Consider the following 26,074-nt stretch of genomic DNA (forward strand, 5'->3'; position numbering starts at 1 on the left):
TGCAAGGATATATTCGATTAACAGCCATGATGTCATCATGTATAATGGGATCTGGAAACTCTAATAATAATAAGGAGAAGGAAGAAGAAGAAGAGGAGGAGAAGAAGGAGGAAGAGGAGGAGGAGGAGGAATATAATAATAAAAATGTGGAAGGGTTGGTGAGATGGCTCAGCGGTTAAGAGCATTGACGACACACACCTTTAATCCCAGCACTTGGGAGGCAGCGGCAGGTGGATTTCTGAGTTCGAAGCCAGCCTGGTCTACAAAGTGAATTCCAGGACAGCCGGGGCTACACAGAAAAACCCTGTCTCAAAAAAAAAAAAAAAGTCCTGAGTTCAAATCCCAGCCACCACACGGTGGCTCACAACCATCTGTAATGAGATCGGATGCCCTCTTCTGGTGTGTCTGAAGACAGCTACAGTGTACTTATGTATAATAATAAATAAATCTAAAAAAAAAAAAAAAAAAGGAATGTGGGAAGAGGGCAGGCAGATAACACGGCAGGATTTCTGTGAAGATGATTTTGACCTCATGGATTCCTGAGGTCACAACGCCAAGTGTCTCTGAGGGCCCAGCCTGAGAAATGCTGCTCTAAATGACATCAAAGCAATACTTTCTCTGGTACCTGTTACTCAGCTGCTGATTTGTGAATTCATTTATTTCTACCTAGCAAGTTTCCACAAAATTAGTGACCTGAAAAATATATTTGCGGTCTGTCTTAGTTATTTTTCTGTTGCTATGACAAAACGTATGACTGAGAAAAGTTATAAAGGAAAGTGTTTAATGGGGCTTACAGTTTCAGAGGCTTTGAGTTCATGTGGCAAAGCAAAGGCATGGGGAAGGAACAGCTGAGAGTTCACTTCTTGGTCCACAAGAAGCAGGCAGAGAAAGAACACTTGGTCTCTTAAAACCTCAAAGCCACCCCCAGTGACTCACCTTCCACAACAAAGCCACACCTCCTAATCCTTTCCAAACCGTTCCACCAATGGGGACCAAGTATGCAAATATCTGAGAGCCTATTGGGGCATTGTCACTCACACCACCACAGGAGCTCATTGGCATAATGCTTTTTTTTGGGGGGGGGCGGGGCGGTTCAAGACAGGGTTTCTGTGTAGCCCTGGCTGTCCTGGAACTCACTCTGTAGACCAGGCTGGCCTCGAACTTAGAAATCTGCCTGCCTCCTTCCCCCCCCCCCGCGCCCCCCCCCCCGAGTGCTGGGATTAAAGGTGTGCGCCACTACCACCTGGTTGGCATAATACTTTGATTAGTTGTCTGCTCAGAGTCTCACAAGGGTAAACTCAAAGTGACAGCTGACCCTGGCTCTTTCTTCAAGCTCATACAGGTCATTGCTGGCAGAATTTAGTCCTCGTAGTTGCAAGGCTCCCATTAACTGCTCTTCCCCGCTTCCACCCCCCCCCTTTTTTTTTTTAATTTTGTTTTGGAAAAAAAAAATGTCTTTATCTTCTCAAGTCAAACCTGGTAGTCCCTGCCTACGGTTCCAACATCTGTGAGCCTGTGAAGTGAAAATGGGGAAACGAAGGGAGAAGTTTTCAGATCGAAGCCCATACTTGGCCAAGGGTCTGATCCTAGAAGAAATGACAATCCCAGACCTCAAATGCAGCTTCTTAGAAAAAAAAAAGGTGCTTGAACTGTCGCTGGCTGGAGATCACCAACAACAAGGAGAGCAGGGACTCATGTTCCACCCAACCAGGCCAAGCTCTTTGACCCAGTGATGTCATCTATGATGTCACTACCGCCTCATCGGCACTGCCTGTTTTTGGTCTGAATGAGATGTGCCTTATAAGTCCCAAGCCTGTGACTACTGGGCTCACAGTTGGTGGCTGTTGGAGGAGAATTAGAAGGTATGGCCTTGCTGGAGGAAGTATGTCACGGATGTGTGTGTGTGTGGGGGGGGGGGGGGGTTACAAGTGACCCATGCCATTTTCAGCTGCTCTGTTTCCTGCCCGTGTTTCCTGCTCGTGCTCTGAGATGTGAGCACTCTGCTGTTACTCCAGCTGCCTTGGTCTGCTTCCTGCACGGCTTCCCTGCTGTGATGGTGACAGGCACTTAGCCCTCTAGGGACCATACACCCAAAAATGAGCCCTTTCTTCTTGCTTTGGTTGGTCTGTCTTATCACAGTTCTCATACACAAACTCTTACCTCAGAAACCAAGTTCTTTTCTTTCTAGGATTTTTTTTGGGGTGGGGGGTGTTCAAGACAGGGTTTCTCTGTGTAGCCCTGGCTGTCCTGGAACTCACTCTGTAGACCAGGCTGGCCTCAAACTCAGAAATCCGCCTGCCTCTGCCTCCCCAGTGCTGGGATTAAAGGCATGCGCCACCGCTGCCCGACTGGATTTATTTTCGTTGCTCGTGTTAACACTTTATCTATCTTTGCCAGCCCTACTTTTAGAACTTAAAATTGTTCAATGATTTATTTCTTTTTAACATTGGGGGTGTGTGTGTGAATGTTTTACCTGTACGGGTGTATGTGCATACATGCATGTCTGGTACACTCAGAAGAGGACATGGTATCTCCTGGAGCCGGAGTAACAGGTGGTTGCGAGTCACCCTGTGGGTGCTGGGTGTTGAAGCTGGGTCCTCTGCAAGAGCAGCAAGCACTTGTACCTGCAGAGTCATCTCTCCCTGCTTTGGACCTTTTAACTGTGGAAACGCTCGCTCGCACATAGTACGGAAGAACTAGAAATGACGCCGGATGCTTCTGTAGCAATTGCCCATGTGTTTACCCGCTGCCTGCCCACATTGCTGCGGGATGGGGCGTGGCTACAGCTGTTTCATCTGCGTGTTCCCTTTCCCTCTCTGGTGACAGACCTGGGAGTCAGAAGACTTTCAGTAAGATCTTAAGGAGAGCATTTTAGTCTCGCTCTGTCTGTCTGGCCTCTATTGGCTCAGCCTGCATGCTTGTGGACTGTCGGTGACCATGGCTCAGGCCCGTTCACATACTCTGCATGATCTTAGGCCCAGATAATTCAGGAAAAATCAGTTTGAGAACTGAGCCTCTTTTAATCTGCCTACTAGGTTGGGACCGGATAAGGACTGGTTTGGGCTTTTGATTTGTCGACGTCTCCCGGACAGCTCTGTGTATAGTATTTCCATAAACTGTCTTCTTTCCCTTCCCTTCTCTTGAACGAAGAACGAAGCCATCTCCCCCCACACCCCCTCTTTTTGAGAAGAGACAAGAGCCTGCCGTTCCAGCCTCTTCCATCCCTCCTGCTGTTGCTTGGCTTTTCTTCAGTTTTATTCTAGCCAGTATTTGTATCTCCAGAGGGTCTGCAGCCACATGGGGCCCTGAAATGGGGCGAGCCCCCCCCCCCAAATTCTTACAGAAGATGACCATGTCTCAGTCACGGGAGCCAGGCTGAAAACTTTTTTAAAGTTCTTTTTATAAAGTCATTAAACGTGAAATCAATATTTTAAAAGACTAAGGTGGGGGGTGGGCTTTGAGAGTTCCAAATAGACAGAAAAGCTGATTTCATACTTCCCTGCCAAAAACATTGTTCTTGCTTTCAGGCAAATGACTTGGGTGTTAATTAAGGCTTCACACTTCCTGGCTATCTCCTTTTTCACATTCTTGCTGCTAATCGTCATGTTAAGAGACACATGACTTCTGTTTCAAAGGCTCCAGTTTAAGAGTGGAAACAAAAATCTCAGCTCCACAGGAAAGGAAAAGAGATTAGGATTCGAGTCCAGCCATTTGCTTATTCATCTGCATATGGTTAAAAGATTTCCAAGCATCCACTGGTTTCTCTTTCACTGTGACATGAGGCCAACCCAAGGAGGGGAAGAGAAAAATCCTGTTCCTCTCCTGATGTAGGAGCACATCTTCCATTCGCCTTGGGGGCAAGAGATTGCTTCCTCTTTTAATAGTAAGCCAAAGTAACCGAACTTGGAGAAACTGGCTTCTTCTGAAAGTTATTTTTCCAGTTAGCTTTTCATTTTATTTGCAGTGCCAGGCTGGAAACCATGCACACATTAGACTTAGCTGTATTTCCGGCCCTAATTACCTGTTGCTCTGCATCAATTTACAAATTAGCGGTGGGAAACAAGCATCATTTAATGAAGCCCACAGACTCTGTGGGTCAGCACTTCACAGGGTCTAGAAGGAAAGGCTTCTTCAGCTTCATGGTGTCTGAGCTTCAGTGGGGAGACAGGGGGGTGGAGGACACTAAAAGGGCTAGGAGTGACTCAACAGGCTCAGCTCGAAGATCCAAGGCCTGAAGCACCATGACTCAAGTTTGTACTAAGATCTGTCAACACGGTGTCTACGCACAGCCTGCCCATCCGTGAGCCTTGAGTTCCTCTGCAGTGTGGCTGGGTTCACTCTTCCAGAGAGTGATCATATCAGGACTCTGAGTGCAAATGTCACTTCAGGTGTGTTCCAAGTAGCTAAGGACCTCAAATTCAGGAAAAGACAGTTCAGAGGGAAGAGAGAAGCTGAGGCGTAAAAGACCAATTTGAAAACTATAATGCCAGACATGGTGCATGCCTTTGACCCCAGCACTTGAGAGGCAGAGGCATGGGATCTCTGCGAGTTTGAGGCCAGTCTCTTTGTTCTACATAGGGAGTTCCAGGAGAGCCAGGCCTACATAGTGAGACCTTGTCTGGAAAAAAAAGAAAAAAAAGTCTAGTACATTTCCGTCACACTGGCCCAGGGGGCAGGAGAGGCCATGCTGGTGTGATTAAAAATGAGACCACTTTACTGAGCTTGAAGGAGCAAGTTATTCCATGCTGGCCATAGTGGTTTCCACTGGGATATAATTCACATAAAATCCACCCATGTGTAGTTCAGTGGGTTTTAGTACATTCACAGTTGTATGACCATGATTACGAATTCCAGACACACATAACTCACATGTGTTAGAAGTAACTCTTCCATGTCACCTTCCACTGCCCTCGGATTCTGCTGGCCCAATTTCTCTCTGTGGATTGGTCATTTATAAGAAGGATTTATTTGTCTTTTGTTACTAGCTTCTTTCACTTAACATAGTATTTTCAAGTTTCACTGATAGAATACAGTGCATGTGTGCGTGTGTGTGTGTGGTAGTGTATGGTGTGTATGTGTGTGGTATAGGGTATGTACACACTCATGAGTGCATGTAACTATACATACTGAAGTACAATGTCCTTCTCAGTCACCCTCCATCTTATTCTTTGAGATGTGGTTTTTTTCACTGAATTTGAGTTTACTGGTAGAGATAGACTGGCTGGCCAGCAAGTTCTGTTGATCAGCATCTCTCTGCTGCCCCTAACCCTGAACTGTACTGCAGGAACATGCTGCTATGCCTGATTTATCACATGGGCGCTGGGAGCCTGACCTCTGGCCTTCATCCTTACATGACAAGCACATTTGACTGAGCCATCTCCCTAGTCCCTATTCCATTCCTTTTATCGATTGAATAATATTCCATTGTCTGTCTCTACCTGGCACATTTCATTTACCCATTTAATAGTTGACGGACATTTCAGTAATTCCTGGTTTGGGGCTGTTTTATGTAATGATGTTGTGAATATTGTGGTTTGTTTGTTTGTTTTCATGAAATACATTTGCAATCTCTAGGGAAATATAGCTAACGATGGGACTGCTGGTGATGAACGCCCAAACTGCAGGACTGGGGGATGGCTCACTGGAGAAATCAGTTGTCAGACAGAGTCCAGATCACTGGGATGGATATAGGTAAGAAATCAAGGTGGGAGTGGTGGCCTGCCTCCAATCCCAGCAGGGGAGAGGTGGAGGCAGGAATCCCCACAGAGTTGGCTGGCCTGCGAGCTCTGGGTTCAGTGAGAGACTCTGTCGCAGTGAGTGGAGAATGAGTAAGGAAGGCATCTGGCTGTCACATGTACAGTCATGCACATGTCCCCGCATGATCCCATATACTCATGTATGTATGAACACTATAAATGCAGATGCCATACACACACACACACACACACACACACGAGTATATGTCACAGAAAAACTCTTCGGATCCTTCCAAACCGAAGAATGTTGATTGTAGACAAAATAAACATAAAACTAGGTTTTACAACGAGAACAAGAAAGGCCGTTTAAGTGTTGCATTTATTTCACGTTTAACTCACAAGGTTCAAAGTTTCAGCCTGCCAACCTGGTCTATAAACCTGAATCTGTTTTCCTAATGTGATATTCTTAGCCAACAGACTGCTACCAGCCACAAAATGTCACCGAGTTCTTTATCAGCCTAAGGCCTGCACCTCTCATTGCTCGGTAAATATTTGAGGCATTCCGGAGTCAGCTTGACCAGATGTTTACTGGAGTCTTTTTAACTCACTGAATGCTCCCCTTTCTCTAAGGACACACTCCCCAAGCCGGAGCAAAGGATGGCTGACCTCAAAGTGTCCCCTGCCTCTGCTGCTCCAGCAACTGTGCTGTGGATCAGGGAAGGCAGCTGCCCAGTGAGGCCCTGTGTGCGCGTGCTGGCTTTCCCATCCACATGCCTTTAACGTGGCCAATTGATGATTTTCAGTGTTTGAGTTTCCTTACTACATAAAAGAGTTTGAAGCTGGAAGAGTTTGAAGCTGGGCAGTGGTAACGTGCATCTTTAATCCTAGCAGTCATATATATATATATATATATATATATATATGAGTTTCAGGCTAGCCTGGTCTACAGAGCGAGTTCCAGGACAGCTAGGGCTACACAGAAAAACCCTGTCTTGAAAAATAGAAGTGGCCAGGCAGTGGCGGCACACACCTTTAATCCCAGCACTTGGAAGGCAGAGGCAGGTGGATTTCTGAGTTTGAGGCCAGCCTGGTCTACAGAGTGAGTTCCAGGACAGCCAGGGCTATACAGAGAAACCCTGTCTCGAAAAAACAAACGAAAGAAAGATACTAACCACAAGTACCTGAAGAAAGAAAGAAAGAAAGAAAGAAAGAAAGAAAGAAAGAAAGAAAGAAAGAAAGAAAGGAAGGAAGGAAGGAAGGAAGGAAGGAAGGAAGGAAGAGGAAGAGGAAGAGGAAGAGAAAAAGAAAAATAGAAGTGGGAAGGGAAAAAAGGGATTTGAACAGTATCGATCATCTTTGAGATCCTTCCAGCAGCAGTAGGAGCTACCCCAATTGTGACACCCCCACCCTCCATCACTGACTGAGGACTCACCACAGGCCAGGTACTATGCTATGCTGAATATGCTTTGACTCATTTACTCCTCAAAGCCAAGCAAAGGAGACCACACTTCAGTTATCTCCCCAGGGGGACATAGGATGCGGCCACACTTCTGTTTGAAACTGAACAGAATCCTGTCTTTGTGGCCCAGCTTACTTCTAGGGCCTCCGTGGGTCTCTTGTCTATGGAATGAATACAAGTGAGCCCTGCCTGGGACTCAGAGATGGCAGAGTCGCTGGCAATGGGGAATGTGGATGGTGTTGGCCCTGTGTGATAAGGAATGGGCACTACACAAGGAAGTTCTCACTGTAGGGAATGGGCCAAGTAGAAAGAGAAGCAGCGGGGAAGCTGGGAACAGGGGCATTTGTTTGTCCAAGTTCTCGCCTGGATCTTGTAAATGTCGGCAGTGGGCTGAATGGGGCATCATGGTGACCACTTTATTTTTTGTTGTCTTGTTTTTAAGACAGAGTCTCATGCAACACAGGCTAGCCTCAGATCCACTGTGTAGCTAAGGCTAGCCTTGAACTTCTGATCCTCCTATTTTATCTCTGAAATGAAGGGATTATAGACATGGGCTACCATGCTTGGCCTACCACCTCTTTTTGAAAAGGAAAAACTATATAACAGGAATCTGAAGAACAAAGCAAAACAGAAGTTTTTAACTTTATAAAAGAAAAAAAAAATTGAGTCATTTACTTTGGGTGCACGGCTGGTTATTGGCACAGCCAGAGCTTAGACAGTTTTTTCCCACTGTGCTGCCAAATGAGAAAACCACACTCCTTACGGACCTCTGGTACTCCCCTGAGACCCTCCTGAAAAGCAGCCTCTAGCCGGTACCTTGCCTTTCTCCTGTGTCCTACCTTGTTGGTACCAACTGAGAATGTGACAGACAGACAGCAGTGGTGGCAAAGCCCCCCCCCCCCGCACCCCAAAGAAACTGCCATGGGAAGTTGACTCAACAGAGAAATATTTGATTCGAAAGTATGACAGTTAATCCTGGGATTTTACTCTTTGTTCTGAACTTCTGACCTGCAGCTGCTGGTCCAACCACAGGCTTTCAAGACGGTAACTTAACTAGACGGTAACCTTGTTGAAAGAATGTCTAGCCAATCACATTAACAGGCCTTTGTTTCCTTTAAACCCTAATGCTGAGAAATAACTTCTGATATGCAGAGACCCTCCACCTTTCCTGCAAGGACAGCCTGGGGCACAGAGATAAAAATCTAATGGAATAGGAGTTCAATAGTTATTCATAATACATTCAGCAAATTATGGGTATTTTGAAAAAGCAAATTGCTGAAAAACACACACACACACACACAACTATGCAATATTTTCAGAGGGCATCATTTGATGTGCTTATTAGCAAGTAGTCAATGTAGCTCTGTTTTGGATACTAACCAACCCCAAGTACCTGAAGTTAGCAATATTGTAAGTTAGGAATAAAGTTGTAGCAAATGGAATTAAGGACTTAGGTGCCGGGTAGTTTTCACAGACACCAAATTCACTGGGTTCTCTCAATACCTTTAGGAATAGTGTGGCTCCCTTCTGATTTACAGATGAGGAACCCAGAAACAGAGAGCTTGGAAGTAAGACAGCACATTAAAGAGCTTCTGTAAATGTCAGATACAATAATAATGGCAAACAAAGCAAAAAAAAAGGAGTAAATATTCAATAAAATAATGCTTGCCACATAATAATTATACCAGGATTAAAAATTATGCTATTGGGCTGCAAAGATGGCTTTGTTGGTAAAGTGCTTGTTGCATAAGCAGGAGGCTCTGGGTTTGGATCTGCAGAGCCCATGTAAAAGCTGAACAGGACAGTGCTTACCTGTAATCCTGGCACTGGGGAAGCAGAGACAGGACCACCCTGGGGGCTCATCACCCAGCAAGCTACGAAACTGACACGTCATAGGTTCAGGGAGAGACCTTGTCTCAAAAAGTAAAGTGGTGTCGGGTATGGTAACACAACTTTAATCCCAGCAGTTGGGAGGCAGAGAGATCACTAGGAGTTTGAGTTCAACCTGTCAGCATAGTGACTTCCAAGCCAACCAGGGCTGTACAAGACCTTATCTCTAATTAATTAATTAACTTTTAAAAGGTAAGGTGGCAATTAAAGAAAGCACATTGACATTTGACCTCCATATATGTATGCATATATATGTGCATGTGGAACTACATACGCCAACATAGACTCTCTCTCTCTCTCTCTCTCTCTCTCTCTCTCTCTCTCACACACACACACACACACACACACACACACACACACACACATACCACACACACACACAACCACATACATTCTTACAGGATGTGGTAACCTGCAATCCCAGCCATGAGTCTGAAGACTGACTGTAAATTGAAGGCCTGCCTGAGACACAAAGTAAGTTCCTTTCTCAGAAAGGAAGGAAGGGAGGGAGGGAAAGAAGAAGGGAGGGAGGGAGGGAGGGAGGGAGGGAGGGAGGGAGGGAGGGAGGGAGAGAGGGAGGGAAAGAAGGAAGGAAGGAAGGAAGGAAGGAAGGAAGGAAGGAAGGAAGGAAGGAAGGAAGTTTTATGGGGTTTGAGCTATAGTACTGTGGTTTGCTTCGAGTGTGCAAGGTCCCAGCTTCAACTCCCAGTACCACAGAAGTCATTTTCTGACCAGGACACTACGGTGCATAGCTATGGTCTCCACCACTCCTTAGGTAATAACATTACTTGAGCCTAAGAGCTGAAGACAAGCTTGGGCAACCTGTGGAGATTCTGTCTCAGAAACAAAATCACCTGTGGTGGGGGTGTGCACCTTCCCAGTACTTGGAAGGCAGAGGCAGGTAGATCTCTGTGAGTTCAAAGTCAGCCGGTCTACAAAGTTCCAGGAGAGTCAGGGCTATGTAAAGAGACCTTATCTCAAACAAATAAAAACAAAGAAACAAACAAACAAAAAATCACATTCCTGGAGAATATTTATTACCATAGGAAAAAAAAAATTTTAAGATTTATTTATTCATTCGATGTATATAAGCACACCGTAGCTATCCTCAGACACACCAGAAGAGGGCATCAGATCCCATCACAGGTGGCCGCGAGCCATCATGTGGTTGCTGGGATCTGAACCCAGGACCTCTGCAAGAGCAGTCAGCACTCTCAACCACGGAGCCATCTCTCCAGCCCCATAGGAAAATTCTTAAGATTTTACACTAGTAAAGTTGGCATGCGGGCTAGCGGTTAGTGCCTGCTGCTCTCCAGTGGAGCTCTGTTCTAACCTCCCATGGCCAGCAGATACTACTGTCTGTGATTCCAACTTGATGGGATTCAACCCTCTTCCAGCTTCTTTGGGCATCCACACATACTCTTACAGAGATACATACACCCGCACGCACACACACATACACACACACACACACACATACATTAAAAATCAAGAAAAATAATTAAAAGGCAGATTTGGTGGTACACTCCAGCTACTCAAGATACTGAGATAGGAGGATTGAAGTCTGAGACAAATCTGGCCAACTTTTAGCAAGACCCTTCCCTAAAGCAGATTTTATGAAGGGCCAGTGATACAGCTCATTGCCAGAGTGCTTGCTGCACATGCACAGGCCCTGGCTGCCATTCCAAGTACTACAAAATATAAAATAATAATTATAAAATAATAATTAGTTAAAATCGTTAAGTGCTGCCTTACTCTCCACGAGAATGACCAGTGTGGAAGTGACCAAGGATATACCTCACGCCTGTGAAGTCAGAGTTGGGAGACCTGAGCCCCAGTGTTGGTGCTGGTGATCTAGGTCTATGGATAAGTCCTTTGACTTCCCTGGACTCTTGTTTGTCCATCTGGATAAAGCACAAATGTAATCAGGCTGCCGGAGCCCAGTGCCTGACCTGGAGGTCAGTGACCTTCATGGTCACATGCCAAGATCCACTGTGAGTCCAAATGCTTTGAATAACAATGTTGATGTTTTCCTGAGGATTTTGGCTGGAGAGTGGACTATATGACCAGCAAAAGTCCACTAAGGCTTCAGTGCAAACTTCCCCGCCCCCACCCCTTTTGTGCATTTTTGATCGAGCACACATGTTCCCGGGGATTGAAGGTAAGGCCTGACACAAGCTAGGGAAGCATGTTATATCTGAGTGACACCTCCAGCTCAGCTTCTTACATTTGAATCCAGACCAAGGCACACAGGGACTCAAATTACCTAGGATTTCCTTTCAAAGACAAGCTCTCATTGTCCGAGGCGGGCCCCGACTTGCTATACAGCCAAAGATGATCTTTAGCCCCTCGTACTCACTGCACAGAGTGCCGGGGTTATAGGGGTCACCATTTGGGAATGCCAGCCAGGGTCTCCTTCCTGCCTAGCATGCGCTCTACCAAATGAGCTATCTCCCCAGAGTTTGGTGGTTGTTTTTATTTTTTTATTTTTTGGTCGGGAACTCAGTCTCTAGCCTCAAGCTTCTGGCAATGATACCGCTTGAGAATCAGTTACAGGCATGAACCACCCTGCCCGGCACTGGTGATGTTTTCAGTGTTACTCATAAGACGAGAGGTAAGCCTTCCTGCTTGCACAAAGCCTCATCATTATTACTTTCAATAATTCTATGATTTTATAAATGAAATCCATAACAGAGCCACCTTCAAAAATATTGATAATAGTTATAGCCGACATATATTATATCCATGGTACCCCCAAAACACTCATAATATAATGAGGTTGGCACGATTGCTATGTCTCATTCCTCAATCAAGAGTCTAGATGCGTGGCTTGCTGAAGCTAGGCAGTCGCTAGGAAAGACACAGAAGACACAGCCTCAAGGGTTCCTGTCTTTGGAAGCTATGTCTCTCAGGTTGTCTTCTAAGTGTGCTATGTTCTGTCCCCGTGTGTCTGTGAAGCTGTGTCTCACCCGACACCATGTGGTCCCTGTGACCACTAACATGGTCAGACCCTTCCTGCTCTCACAGTTGCTGCCCTCTGCCAGAGCATATTCAGATTCAGTTTGAATGAATCATCTGTCACTTGAGCCTCTCCAGCGCCTGTGGACTGGTCACACGCCAGGCCCTAAAGCAATGCTGTGGCTTCATTATACATAGCCATATGGTTTCTATGTCAAAATTGTTCTTTTTTTATTTAGTTTGTATTGATAATCATAAACTTAACCCTGCAATCAATCCAGCTAGGCTTGGAGGGGGATGAGGAAAATAAGGAGCTTAAAGACCTTCAGTGAGAGCAGAGATCACAGGTATTGTGAGCAGATGGGGTAGAGATGCTCTCCTGAGCTGCAGAAGGAATGGTCTAGTGGGTAAGATGCCCACAAGAATTAGAGCTGTCCACAGTCGGCGATGGTCATCTCCTTGCTTGTCTTGGCATTCCTGGACCAATAACATCCCATGACTTCCACAGGCTCATGATTTCTTTCACCTTACCAAAGAGCACACAAAAGCCATGCAGCCACTCTGTCTTGACAGTGCAGATAAAATACTGGGAACCGTTTGTGTTTGGTCCAGCATTTGCCATGGACGAGATGCCAGGAACTGTACACTTCAGGATGAAGTTCTCATCCTCAACTTTCTCGCTGTAGAGGGCCCAGTGCCACTGTGGCATGTGACGTCACCACCCTGGCACACGAATCCTGGAAAATTCTGTGAAAGAAGGAACCCTCGAATCCAAATCCTTTCTCTCCCATGCTCAGAGCACAAAAGGTTTCTGCTGTCTTTGGAACTTTGTCCGCAAACAGCTCGAAGGAGCCGAAGCCCAAGGATTTCACATCGACTGTGATGCGGAGGAACAAAGTGAAGTTGACCATGCCTGCAGCAAGCAGTGATAGCAGAAAGTTGTATCTACAAAGCCACTTTCTATGTCAAAATTCTCAAGGTTCATAGGATGGAAACCCAACTTAAAACTTTTTTTTTTAATTTTTATCAACAAAATCTAGGAGTCAATCCCATTCAAAGCCTGTAGATGCAGCTCAGATCTCACCTCCTCTCCCTCTGCTCCTTCAGGAACTCTGCTCTTCCCTCTCTGTCTTCTTTTTTTTTTTAACACTTAAATTTGTTTTTATTAGATATTTTCTTTATTTACATTTCAAATGTTATCCCCTTTCCTGGTTTCTCCTCTGAAAAATCCCCTCTCCCCTCCTCCCTCCCCCTGCTCCCCAACCCACCCACTACCCACTCCTGCTTCCTAGTCCTGGCATTCCCCTATACTGGGGCATAGAACCTTCACAGGACCAAGGGCCTCTCCTCCCATTGATGGCCAACTAGGCCATCCTCTGCTACATATGCAGCTAGAGCCATGAGTCCCACCATGTTTTTCTTTGATTGGTGGTTTAGTCCAAGGGAGCTCTGGGGGTACTGGTTAGTTCATATTGTTGTCCCTCCTATGGGGCTACAAATCCCTTCAGCTTGGGTACTTTCTCTAGTTCCTTCATTGGGGACCCTGTTCTTCGTTCAATGGATGGCTGTGAGCATCCAACTTCTGTATTTGTCAGGCACTGGCATAGCCTCACAGGACGCAGCTATATCAGGCTCCTGTCAGCAAGCACTTGTTGGCATCCACAATAGTGTCGGGTTTGGTGGTTGTTTATGGGATGGATCCCCAAGTGGGGCAGTCTCAGGATGGTCCTTCCTTCAGTCTCTGCTCCGAACTTTGTCTCTGCAACTCTTTCCATCTGTCTTCATTCTAAATGTTGCAAGAACCTTCAGGTTTATATCACCCTATCTCAGTAACTCGAAAGGAAAAAGCTTGCTCTCCCTCTCCCTCTCCCTCTCCCTCTTTCTCTTTGATTAGCTCTGCCTGAGTCCCATGAACTAATCATTATGTAATGAGATTTATAACTCCCTTAATGTGGGAAGGAGCAGGGGAGGAAGTGCCCATAGAAGCCAAAGGAAGAAAATGGGAATGCGCGCAAGCCGGTCCAAGATATGACTGCGAGTGTCCACAAATGCATCACGGACACTAGATTGGCTAAGTTACTTGATGGATGGAGCAGAGAGTGCAGCGATAGCACAGAGGAGCCAACACTCGCTCACTAATTGGTGTCCAGGAAAGGGGAGTCTTGAGTTGAAGATAGGAACCAAGGACCTTATAACCTGTATTGCTTAAAAATACAGTTCTCCCAGTTCCCTATCTCTCCCCTCACCAGCTCCTGGTTGGCTTTCCCTGACATCAATCCAACTGTTGTTGGTGGGAACAGGAGGGAAGACCCTGGAGAAACAACAGACAGAGACCACTATAGAAATCCACAACTGGTCAAAATGCAGAGAAAAACTTCATGGGGTTCCCAGCCCCAAAGGCTACCTCTACAGTACAACTGCAGCACCTACAGCCCAGGGAACATCAGGAAGAGGCAGCGGGAAGGCTTTAAGAGCCAGTGGACCAGGGAATCTGCTGTGAAGTCTTACACAACAATATGGCTGCCTAAACAAGCCCTAAACAAGCCCTAAACAAGCCCTAAACAAGCCCTAAACAAGGACATCAGTAGTCAGGCTAATGTGTGAAGGGGGAAACTCATGGAGCTCCATCCCTAGCCAAGGGCTTACAGGCAACTGAGGGATGCTGACGGCAGGATGAGTATATTTCCCCCATGGAGGGGCCCCCTAATTGGTCATCCCATACCAGGTGGGGAGCCCTGAGATCATGTACATGCAATGCTGAACAGAATGGACAGTTTTATATAAATATATGTACACATATAGATGTAGTTGTGTGTGTGTGTGTGTGTGTGTGTGTGTGTGTGTGTGTGTGTGTGTGTAACAATAACAACTAAGGAGGAAGCCGGGAGTGGGGTTGGGGGCAGGATGGGTGGAGTTAAAGGAAGGAAAAAGCAATGAAGGGAAATGATAGAGTTGTATTTTAATTTTACAAAGTTAATCAAAAATAAAACAAACTAATCAAATTTTGAAGAAAGCTAGACAGATTGCCAGAAATGCCTTTTTCATCAGATCAAGCAGGGGAAACGGGAACTGGCCATTTAGTGAAGCGTGTGGTATAAGGCTTAAGAGGGAACTAAGAATGCTCCAAGAGAAAGAAAGAGAAAACATTAACTTGAAAAGAAACTCATATATCTGTGTTTTGCTGAATGTGTTGAGTAATAGCGTAGCCTTTCTTCAAATGGAGAAAAGGCTCCATTCACGATCTGGTTAGAGAGAAACCTGGCCTCTTAACATGCTGTAGAGTCGTGGAGCTTAACAATGTCCAAACGTGGTGCCTCTTAGCCGGCGCCTTCTGAATTCTCTGAATACTCCATGCCTCCTGTCTGTTATTAGAGGTATAAACAACTCTTCCTTTAATTTGAGACTGCCTTTAGCAAGAATGCCTAGAGGAATTCTTGAAGAACCAGGTTTTACCTTTCTCCCCAGAAAAAAACAGTGGGACAAACAGCCACGTGTCTTTAGTGAGCAACCTGTACATTCCGCCTACCAACAAGGCGAGAGCGATCCTGTTGGAGCCACAGAAGGCACCGAATTCTTCAGAGCATCAATGACTGTGTGAAAAAGCCTTGACTCGGTATCAGTGGAAACAATTCTCATTAATGTTGCCTAACATTTTTGTAGATGAATGTTGACAAAATTAAAGACTCTGAGGGCTGCTGAATAAATCTGGGGTTGCCTAAGATCTGGAATAGGCAGACGTTATTATACACAACACCTTCCTGGTGTGAAAAGGAAATAAGGCAGTTTACAGTGGAAGGATTTCCTTGCTTTCCCCCTCCTCCTCAGGAGAGGGGTACAATCAGTGTTTATTTAATCAAATGTGTTAACTTTTTAAAAAATAAATTCACTGTATTATAAATATAAATTCATTTATTGCATGTATAAATCCCGCTTTAAGTGTTTTGGAGTCACAATGTGTGTTGAGCACTTTTTAAGTCTCTCTCCTTGACATTGAAGACAAAAGTTCTCTCTCTCTCTCTCTCTCTCTCTCTCTCTCTCTCTCTCTCTCTCTCTCTCTTGGTTTTTGGTTTTTCAAGACAGGGTTTCACCATGTAGCCCTGGCTGGGCTGGAAGTCATTCTGTAGATGCAAAGAGCCTCTGCCTCCTGGATTAAAGGCATAAGCCTCTGCCACCATCACCACCACCACCACCACCACCACCACCACCATCATCACCATCACCACCACCATCACCACCACCACCACCACCACCATCACCACCATCACCACCATCACCACCACCACCACCATCACCACCATCATCACCATCACCACCACCACCACCACCATCACCACCACCATCACCACCACCACCACTAGGTAACAACAAAGACTCTTAAAATGGAATCCGCAGAAGTGTCTGTAGCTTGGGGACCTAATATATATCTATGAATTTTCCAGAAAGACAAGCCATATTTTCATTAGATTTTCTGTAAACTTTTCCCCACCTCTAAAAGATATGAAAGATATAATAAGATTTTAAAGGGAATGTTTATTAACTTTGAAATCCTTTTTCCTTATCCCACCCGAATCTGGAGTCTGAATGGAAAAGAAAACCTTATCCCTTTCGCTGAATCAACTGGATTTTCAAAAAAGAATAGTGAGTGAATGTCTGTGGTGTGGGGGGAGGGTGTGTTGTCAGTACTGTCTGAAGGAGATGGGCCAAGAAAAAAATAGGAAAAAAAAATAGACACGTTTTAAAAGAAACTCTTTAAAACAAACAACCAAAAAAGGTCCAAACCAAGACAGCTATCTGGGGCTGGAGAGACGGCGCAGTGGTTAAGAGTACTTGCTGCTCTAGCAGAGGACCCAGGTTCGGTTCCTAGCACCTGCACTCTAGGTCAGCCATCGTAACTTCAGTTCCAAGGCGTCTGACATTCTCTTCTGGCCTCCTCTGGCCTCGTGCAGGTAGTAAATACTAACTCAGGCAAGCGCACACACAAATAATAAATAAATACATCTTTTAAAAAGCATATCTACCTTGGAGTCTCTTTCTCTCTCCGCTCCTCTTCTTCCCCCTCCCCTCCTCTTTCTCTTCCTCTCTCTCTCTCTCTCTCTTGGCTATTGTCCATTGTTCTTCAGTTTCTTCACTGTGATTTTTTTTTTTTTGTGGGCAGCTGTAAATTACTGGATCTCTTTTAACTAGAGGAGCCAGCACAGCAAATTCATGTTCTGTTATAAATTAAGTGATGTGGTGACATATGCTTAGTGGTTAGACTGACACACAAAATAAATCAAATGTAATCACTGGGATAGGAGTCTGAGATATAAAATAAACCATTTTGGGGGTTGAAATAAAAGACAGGCCCCTAGAAGCATCACTTTGCCAAAACACAAAGAAGCTAATTCTGTTTAGAGTCAGCGAGAGAAAAATCATCTCAACTGGATAATGTTTTGTTCTAACGTGGAATTCCGAGCAGGCAACTCCCAAAGGTGAGGACAGAGAACCCAGGGCATGACACAACACAGAGTTTCTCATCACCAAAACCCTAAAGCCCTAAAGCAAGTGTTTTGACTCATAGGCTCACTTTCCACTCCCTCTTATCCAAAACAGCGGAGAAGAGAGAACAGTTGCCTTGAAGACTAAGACACAACTCTAAAGAATGCGCTGTTTAAACACATTCAGGAGCCCTGCAATGCTGATAGCCTGAAGGAAACAAACAAACAAACAAAAACCAAAAACAAAAACTGCCTAATGACAGAATAAATGAAAATAAGAATCTGCTGAGCTTAAACTTGGCCTTTTGGTTCTCAGGCCAAAGCTCTCCCTCAATGTGTGCAAGTGTGTGTGTGTGTGTGTGTGTGTGTGTGTGTGTGTGTGTGTATGGGTACATGTGTGTGCTAATGCACATGTGTGTGAGCAGAGATTGGTATTGATTGTCACTGTGGTCACTATACTGAGGCAGGGTCTCTCACTGACCCCAGAGCCAACCCTACCCCCCAAATTCAGCTTAGTCTGGCTAGCTCCCTTGCCCTGGCAGTCCCCATCTCTGCCTGCCCAGCACTGAAGACTGGGTTTACAAGCATGCCACCATACTCACCGGGCTTTCACTCAGGTTCTGGGGATCCAAATTCTCTCTCACCATAGTTGTATTGCAAATGCTTTATGCTTTATCCATTAAGCTTCCTCCCCAAGCACAGAGCCTATATATATATATATATATAACATATATATACTAATATATATGTAATATATAATATATACACACACATGCCAGGCATAGTGATACATATCTTTAAGCACAATACTCTGGAGCCAGAGGCAGGTGGATCACAGAGGTGAGTTCAAGGCCAGCCTGGTCTACAAATTTAATTCCAGGACAGCCCAAGCTGTTACACATAGAAACCCAGTCTCAAAAACCTAAACAAACAAATAAACAAATAATTAGATTGGTTTTATTTTTCACATATGAGTATTTGCCTGCATTTACTTGCCTGGTGCCCTTGGATCTCAAAGAGAGTGTCAGACCTCCTATGAGTGACAGATGTGTGTGACCCCAAGGCGGTTGCCGGAACTCAATTCACCTGCTCTGTAAGAACAGCAAGTGCTCTTAACCACTGAGCCATCTCTCCAACCCCCAGAGACAATGTTTAAAAATGATTTCATTAAGTCATTTTCTTCATTTAAAGCAGTGGTTCTCAACCTTCCGAATGCTGAGAGACCCTTTAATACAGTTGTTCATGTTGTGGAACTCTAACCATAAAGTTATTTTTGTTGCTATTTCATAACTAATTTTGCTTCTGTTACAATTCATAATATAAATGATATGCAGGTTGTCTGATTTAAGACCCTCGAAGAGATTATAACCCACATTTGAGGACTGCTGATTTAAAGTTATATTTATTTACCTTGTAGAAGAAAAATAACTAGGAACATGAGAAGTCTAGCATTTCCTCCCTTGGTCAGACAATCTTCTGGTTGTTTTGTTTTGTTTTACTTTGTTTCCATCTGGTTTTTTGTATAATTCAAATTAATTAAATTTTATCATAGCATTTATTTATTTGTATGTGTATATGCATGCAGGTGTACATGCCACTGTACACATACGACGGTCAGAGAACAACACATAGGACGTAGTTATTTTCTTCTGTCATGCAGGTCCCAGGGATTGAACTCAGGTCCTCTGGCCTGACGCTGAGCCATCTTGTCGGACCATAATCCTAATTTTAAAGGAAACGCCACACCCCAGTTTTGTTTGATGCACATTGATCCTTTGTCTCCATGCAGATGACTGGATGCTAATCAGTGGAATTCAGAAGAAAAATGACCTCATCTTATTTGTGGAAAAACCCAGTTATATTTCTTTTTCTGTCTATGTGCCTAGCAATGGAAGAATAGAGACCAAAAAGCTGATTAAAATAGGACTTATGACTGATAACCTACAACTTAATTGTAGTTGAACCAATCTAAACGTATCATGGTTTAGCTTCCGAATGAAGGAGACTCAGAATACCGTTATTCTGCTTGGCTTTGACAATTACTGGGGTGTAACCCTTAATCTAGTTTCCTAACTGCTGAACTGGCTACTCCCCCAGTGGTGTACCCCAAATGCTTGCTGTTTCTCTTAGCCATGTTCTCACGGTCCATCTCCTCTAAAGGCAGCTTCCTCCTCTCTCTGGTACCCTCCTTCTCTCCTCTCTTCCTGAGACCCCCAACTTGGTAACTGAAAACCCACCTACTTCTATTCCCTCCAGTAATTGGCTGTAGCCGGGTTTTTTATTCAGCCAATAGTTTTAAGGTAAGGAGCAAGGTTTGCACAACAAAAGCTGGTATGCATGATAACTAGGCCTTGGGATACAGAATTTAGCACATTACAATACATAACAACAGACCAAACCTCAACACTTAATACACCGGAGGAAGCAGATTTGGGTGAGGTTCAGGGACTTCCTGGGCTACCTATAAAAGCAGCCTGGCTTCTGCAAGCCTTAGTCCTTCTAGTCAGTCCTCAGTTCAGTGGACTGGAACTCCTGCAGTGGAGCAATTCAGGATGTGGGCTGTCACTACCCCTATTTCTTGTATAAGAAAACTAAACTCAGAAAAGTTAGGACGTCTGTACAAACCCCATGGCTGGTAGTGACAAGAATGAGGCTGAAACTCCCACTTACAGACAGTGTGTGTGATTACAAAGCTCAGTGGAAGCTGAAGCAACAACTCAGACCCTAGTGCTTACTACCACCCAGCACAGACTAATTGGTGAGCCCCCAGGTCAAACAGACCCCCCCCCCGTCTCAAAAACAAAAACAAAATTGTTGGATGGACCCTGAGTGGTGACACCCAAGACTTACATCTAGCCAGAGTGTGCTGTTATAGTGGGGGGGATAAAACTGTGTGGGGGGGGGTAGTATTGTCACCGAAAGCACTTCCAGATGGAAGTGTCCTTCTCACCTTCATGTTATAGCTGAATGATGGCATGTTGCTATATAAACAGTTCGATTTCGAAAAGAATGAACGCTGCATGATAAATTTAGTAAGAACAAAGCCTACAACATTTTGAAGACTTTTTTCCAACATTTTAGATGCCCTTTGTTCAGTTCTTGGAGATCCAGGAGCATGGGAAACAAACTCAACCAATACAACCTAACATCCTAGAAGCCAGACACAATCAAGTCCTCTTCAATCTGGAGACAGCCGACTGAGTGGTTGAACATCTGTGCCCTGGTGCCAGGCTGGCTGGGCTTTAAACCCTGTCTTGCCAAGCTACCGAGCTGCTCCCCTGCCTCGATTGTTTCATTTGGAAGGTGGAGATTATGGCTTGAACGTCTTTATAGGGTTGTTTTGTTGAAGATGAGAGAGTTAATAGACACGAAGCACATAGTCACACACAATAAACACTCAATAAAAGGCTTTATTAACTTAAATATATTTCTTCATAGCCCTTGTTAAACTCTTACCTTCTTTGGGGTGGGGTGGGGGAAGCAGGAAGCATTTTCAGAAAGTCCCTAATACCATCCATCCTGGAGTCCCATCATGTAGCTCTTCTGAAGGATCCTGAGTGCAGGCTGGGTTGACATGCCGTATTAATATGCTCTGTGTAGCCTGTACTACAGCCAAAGGTTTCCATGCAGTCTCAGGGCCTTGGGTTACTGCACTGCAGACATGCGAGCAGGAACTGAAATGACAGAAAGTAAAGGGAAAAAGAGATCCAGCCAGGAAAGTCTTAGCTGTTTCCCACTTCGCTGTATATAAAAACAGAACACTAAGGTCAACGGAAACCCACGAAGGCCAGTCCAAATGGCAGGGCTGTCTTGAATTTTCTGAATATAGACTGAGCTCACAAATACTCATTCAGCGAGTATCTGTTGACTACTTAGTATGAGGCTTACGTAGATCTGGTAGCCCTCTAGTCTGGATGTTCTAGAACAACCCCCACTGTAAATATCTTTGGTGTCTTTTAGTGGGGATAAATTACCCAAGCAAGAAGAAAGCCTTCCTCAGACTTATGGCCAGAGTGTTGCTCCCTGCTTATTGTCAGCTTGCCTTTGAGATTACAAACTATCTACTCAAAATATCTCCAGGTCCTGAAGGGCAGGAGAAGCCAATACAGAGAGATCCCAGATAGAGAAATTACAGGCCGGTCCCTTCGTTTTGCCTTTGCGGGAAGAGTGGAAAGTGTAAACTCACCCACCATTGGGACTGTTTCTATAAGGCCAGGCCAGCAATACTGAGAAACACTTAGATAGTTCATATTCTTACTTTACAGTGAGCTGTATTACAGTGATAAGAAAAGACTTTTCTTTATCATGGCGTGCTGCCACTAATAAAATAGATGGCCTCTCTGCAAGCAAGAGTCATAAAGAATGGAAGACAACTCCACACGGGTGTGGGCGGGAAGCATCTGCTTTTCTCTTCCCTGGGATCGAGAAACGTCTATCAAAGGTACAAACAAAGGCCTCTCTAATTTGTCCTGAAACAACACCTTTACTCTCTTCTATATGGAAATATTGTAACTCATGTTAAGCACACTGAAAGGTAGGGGTGTGTGTGTGTGTGTGTGTGTGTGTGTGTGTGTGTGTGTGTAAAACCTGAGTTTATAAACACACTATGATTCCCATGATTCGCCAGGCTCCCTTGCACAGCGCATCTCCAGAGGTTTAAAGCAGATTTGATTTCCTTCACTTTCCTGGAGAGTTGATGGTAAAGTGCTTTGTCCAATCCAGAGCCTAGGATGTGACTCCTGCCGCCTCTGCTTCCGGCTGAGTCCTCACTTACTTTTTTTTTTTTTTTTAGCTAGGTCTCGGTGATCCCTGCAGTAAAACTAGAGCAATCCATCTAATTACAGAAACCCACTGAAGCCCTGACACGGTGCCAGGAGCACAGACAGAAACGTGAGCTGCTGTTATTGTTGTTTACTAGCTGGAGCCCTTGGGAAACCCCGTGCATGGACTGGTGTCGTTATAGTGATAACCCCCAAGGCCCGAAATGCACCGTGCAGCTCAGACCCAGTGGGTATGAAAAAGCAAGCTTTTTCACGCTTCATCCCAGTCAAGTGATTTAAACGCTTGCTTAGACTCACATCATTTCATGCTCGGAGTCCTGCTAGCACAGAGGCCTCCTTCACGTCCTTGTTTATATAACAAGAGTGGAAATCCCACCCTCCCCCAGGCTAAGCCTTTGAGGTTCCGCCAGTGAAGGGAAAAGTAAAATTTGGGAGCGAGGACTGCTAAACTTGGATCTTGGGATTGCAGTTTATCCAGAACATAATCTTTCGACCCAACCCCCCCCCCCCCAAAAAAAATAGACCTCAGACTTCAATACAAACTTCCCAGTGTGATAAATGGACCGAGATCTACATCATATTGTGAGGGCAAGAAGTCTCCCTTTGGACTTCTTTGAGGTGGGAAAGACGTTGAGGGGCGGGTGGGCTAGAAGCTCAACCTAGCTGGATGCGGTTCAGATTAAGTGACTCACTTCACATGGGGGCGTGAGAGCCCAACAGCTGTTTCCACCTCTGGGATCTGCCTCCAGAAGGTCTACATATAACTGTTACCAGCCAAGTTGGGTACGGAGTGAAGGGGACTGTGTGCAGGGGTGGGGGTGGGAGATGGAGGGAGGAGGAGGAGGGGCTGGTGGGGAGGAAGGGGCGCTTTCCCTATAGTCAGGGAGTACAGGAGTTCCGGCCTTGGCGGAGATCCTTGGCCAGTCAGCAAGGCAGTAGGCTTCCTCCCTTGTGTCCTGCCTGCCCTCCCCTTCTCCTGCAGTCAGGGAGAGATACATGGGAACTTGGCAACAGACACAGACCACTGAGCTGCTAGACCATCCCATCCCAACATCACAGAGGAGTTTTTATCCTTGCATGTCTCTGTCACAGGTCCCTTCACGCGTATTATTACAATCTAAAGGAAAGGCACATTGAGGTTTTGTCTTTTTCTTTTCCTTTTTAATTTTTTATTGGTTATTTTATTTACATTTCACATGTTATCCTCCTTCACAGTTTCCCCTCCGCAGACCCCCCCATCCAACCCCCTCCCTGCTTCTGCTTCTTCTTCTTTTTAAGATTTATTTATTTATTTTATGTATGCGAGTACACTGTAGCTGTACAGATGGTTGTGAGCCACCATGTTGTTGCTGGAATTTGAACTCAGGGCCTCCGGAAAAGCAGTCAGTGCTCTAACCCTCTGAGCCATCTCTCCAGCCCCTCCCCCACCCCCACCCCGGCTTCTATGTGGGTGCTCTCCCACCCACCCACCCATCCACACCAGCCTCACTGTGCTAGCATTCCTCAATGCTGGGGCAGCCTTCACAGGACTATTTTAAAGAATCAAATAGGCCTTAAGGACTGAAGATCCTGCCTGGTAGGGTGGTGTTACATGTGTGTAATCTGAGCATTGTGGATAGAAGCAGGGGGATTGCTACAAGTTCAGGCCCATCTGAACTATGCGGTGAGTACTTGGACAGCTGGAGATACATCACAAGACCATGAGATGGACCTGCCTCACCTAATGAGTTGAAAAATCTGAAAACAACAGATGTCCTTCTGGGTCCCTGAACCTGATTTTTGCTGCAGGGAAAAGCAAGACTTTGATCGTCTACACAGTTTCATAAATATTCACTTTCTTGTGTTGTTTTTTCAGAAAACTTACTCCATTGGCTTCTAATTCTGTCTTTATAGGCCCTAGGAATCCTGGATCCTCTAAAAGAGCACAGTGCTTTTAACCACAGAGCCATCTCTCCCGCCCTGGGGCTTGGGTCTTAAGAGTATGACGTGTTAGATTATGTGGGGGTCAGTCCCCCAGGTGGCTTTTGTCATCATTGCAGAGCAGGTTTGTGACCAAGTCAGCCCTTGTACTGGCTGGTTTTGTGTGTCAACCTGACACAAGCTGGAGTTATCACAGAGAAAGGAGCCTCAGTTGAGGAAATGCCTCCATGAGATCCAGCTGTAAGGCATTTTCTCAATTAGTGATCGAGGGTGGAGGGCCCCTTGTGGGTGGTGCCATCCCTGGGCTGGTAGTCTTGGTCTCTATAAGAAAGCAAGCTGAGCAAGCCAGGGGAAGCAAGCCAGTAAGTAACATCCCTCCAAGGCCACTGCATCAATCAGCCCCTGTTTCTTGGCCTGCTTGAGTTCCAGTCTTGACTTCCTTTGGTGATGAATAGCAAAGTGGGAAGTGTGAGCTGAATAAACCCTTTCCTCCCCAACTTGCTTCTTGGTCATGATGTTTGTGCAGGAATTGAAACCCAGACTAAGACAGCTCCTTTGTTCCTTCTGATGTCTTTCAGTCTCTGCCGGGATGAAGCAGGAAGACCCTACTCGTCCCCCCCATCTTCCATCTCAACACATGCAGGGAGGCCCTCCCCAAATGTCAGTACCACAGTCTTGACTACCAAGTCTCCAGAACTATGAGTAAATAAATTATTTTCTTATTCCTTTGTGATACTGAGGCTAGAGCCTTGCGCATGTCAGTCAAGTATTCTATCACTAAGCCACACACCCTGACTTATCTTACTTTATTTTAGAGACAGAGGTCTCACTAAGTGTCCTAGGGTTGTTGGCCTTGGGTTTGTGATCCACCAGCCTCAGCCTCCTGAGTAGCCAAGATGGGCAAGCACCACCACAGCCAACTAAACTTGTTTTTTCTGTGAGTTACCTAGCCTGGGGTATTGCTATGGCAACATGCATGGGTTATAGCAATGAAATACAGGCTAAGGCCTCGAGTATCTGGCTTCACGTCATTAAATCTTTCATAGACTTTAGTCTTGGCAAGGAAAGCAGAGTTAAGACAAAAAGTTAAGTAGTTACAGAAGCTGACACATTCTTGTTGTTGTTGTTGTTTTGTTTGGTTTTTTGTTTTTTGAGACAGGGTTTCTCTGTGTAGCTCTGGCTGTCCTGGAACTCACTTTGTAGACCAGGCTGGCCTCAAACTCAGAAATACGCCTGCCTCTGCCTCCTGAGTGCTGGGATTAAAGGCATGTGCCACCTCCCCCAGCTTTTTTTTTTTTTTTAAGATTTATTTATTATTATATCTAAGTACACTGTAGCTGTCTTCAGATGCACCAGAAGAGGGCGTCAAATCTCATTATGGATGGTTGTGAGCCACCATGTGCGTGCTGGGATTTGAACTTAGGACCTTTGGAAGAGCAGTCGGTGCGCTTAACCACTGAGCCATCTCTCCAGCCACTGCCCCCCCCCCCGTCCCGTTCTTATGCATGAAAAAAGCAGGGTGCATTGCATGGTTGAGTAGCAGGGTGTTCAGAAGAGAAAAGACCTCTGGAGTTGTCCTTTTTTTAGAGCACATACACAGACGTGTATGTGAATTGGGACTGTAAGTGTGGTTTCCATGGGGGGTGGGGGTGGAATAGGAGGACATTTCAAGGTAGGAAAAGAAGAAAGAGCCGGAAAACAGACAGTATTTACAGTTCAGTTAACCAATCAGTCTGACTAGAGAAGACGCTAGAAAAACACTTTTTTAAAAAAGGCCAAATAAACGGATTTCATTTTAATCGGATTAAAATGCATTGTAAACAACAGAAATCCTTGGAAGCTTTTTGTAATGACAACAGTAATATTTGGAAGAATTCACAGAAGTGTTGGGGG

The 26,074-nt window shown here is 45.2% G+C and overlaps 2 long non-coding RNA genes and 1 pseudogene across 4 annotated transcripts; 2 read left to right on the top strand and 1 right to left on the bottom strand.

The window, feature by feature from the left end:
• The first annotated feature begins 1,220 nt into the window (after positions 1–1,220).
• On the top strand, positions 1,221–20,903 carry Gm33363. Of its 2 annotated transcripts, none has more exons than XR_867593.1 (4): positions 1,221–1,862; positions 5,575–5,691; positions 9,447–9,519; positions 20,562–20,903. It is a non-coding gene; the product is annotated as a predicted gene, 33363 (long non-coding RNA). The 2 variants fall into 2 exon arrangements; XR_376015.2 differs by lacking the exon at positions 20,562–20,903 and adding an exon at positions 15,469–16,029.
• On the bottom strand, positions 12,232–12,957 carry Gm5711 (predicted gene 5711; annotated as a pseudogene).
• A 534-nt stretch (positions 20,904–21,437) lies between the features above and the next one.
• On the top strand, positions 21,438–24,914 carry Gm40134. Of its 2 annotated transcripts, none has more exons than XR_867596.1 (2): positions 21,438–21,921; positions 24,760–24,914. It is a non-coding gene; the product is annotated as a predicted gene, 40134 (long non-coding RNA). The 2 variants fall into 2 exon arrangements; XR_867595.1 differs by lacking the exon at positions 21,438–21,921 and adding an exon at positions 22,279–22,370.
• Positions 24,915–26,074: the final 1,160 nt, after the last annotated feature.

Source organism: Mus musculus, chromosome 3 (genome assembly GCF_000001635.26).
Source record: "Mus musculus strain C57BL/6J chromosome 3, GRCm38.p6 C57BL/6J".
Classification (NCBI taxonomy): Eukaryota; Metazoa; Chordata; class Mammalia; order Rodentia; family Muridae; genus Mus; species Mus musculus.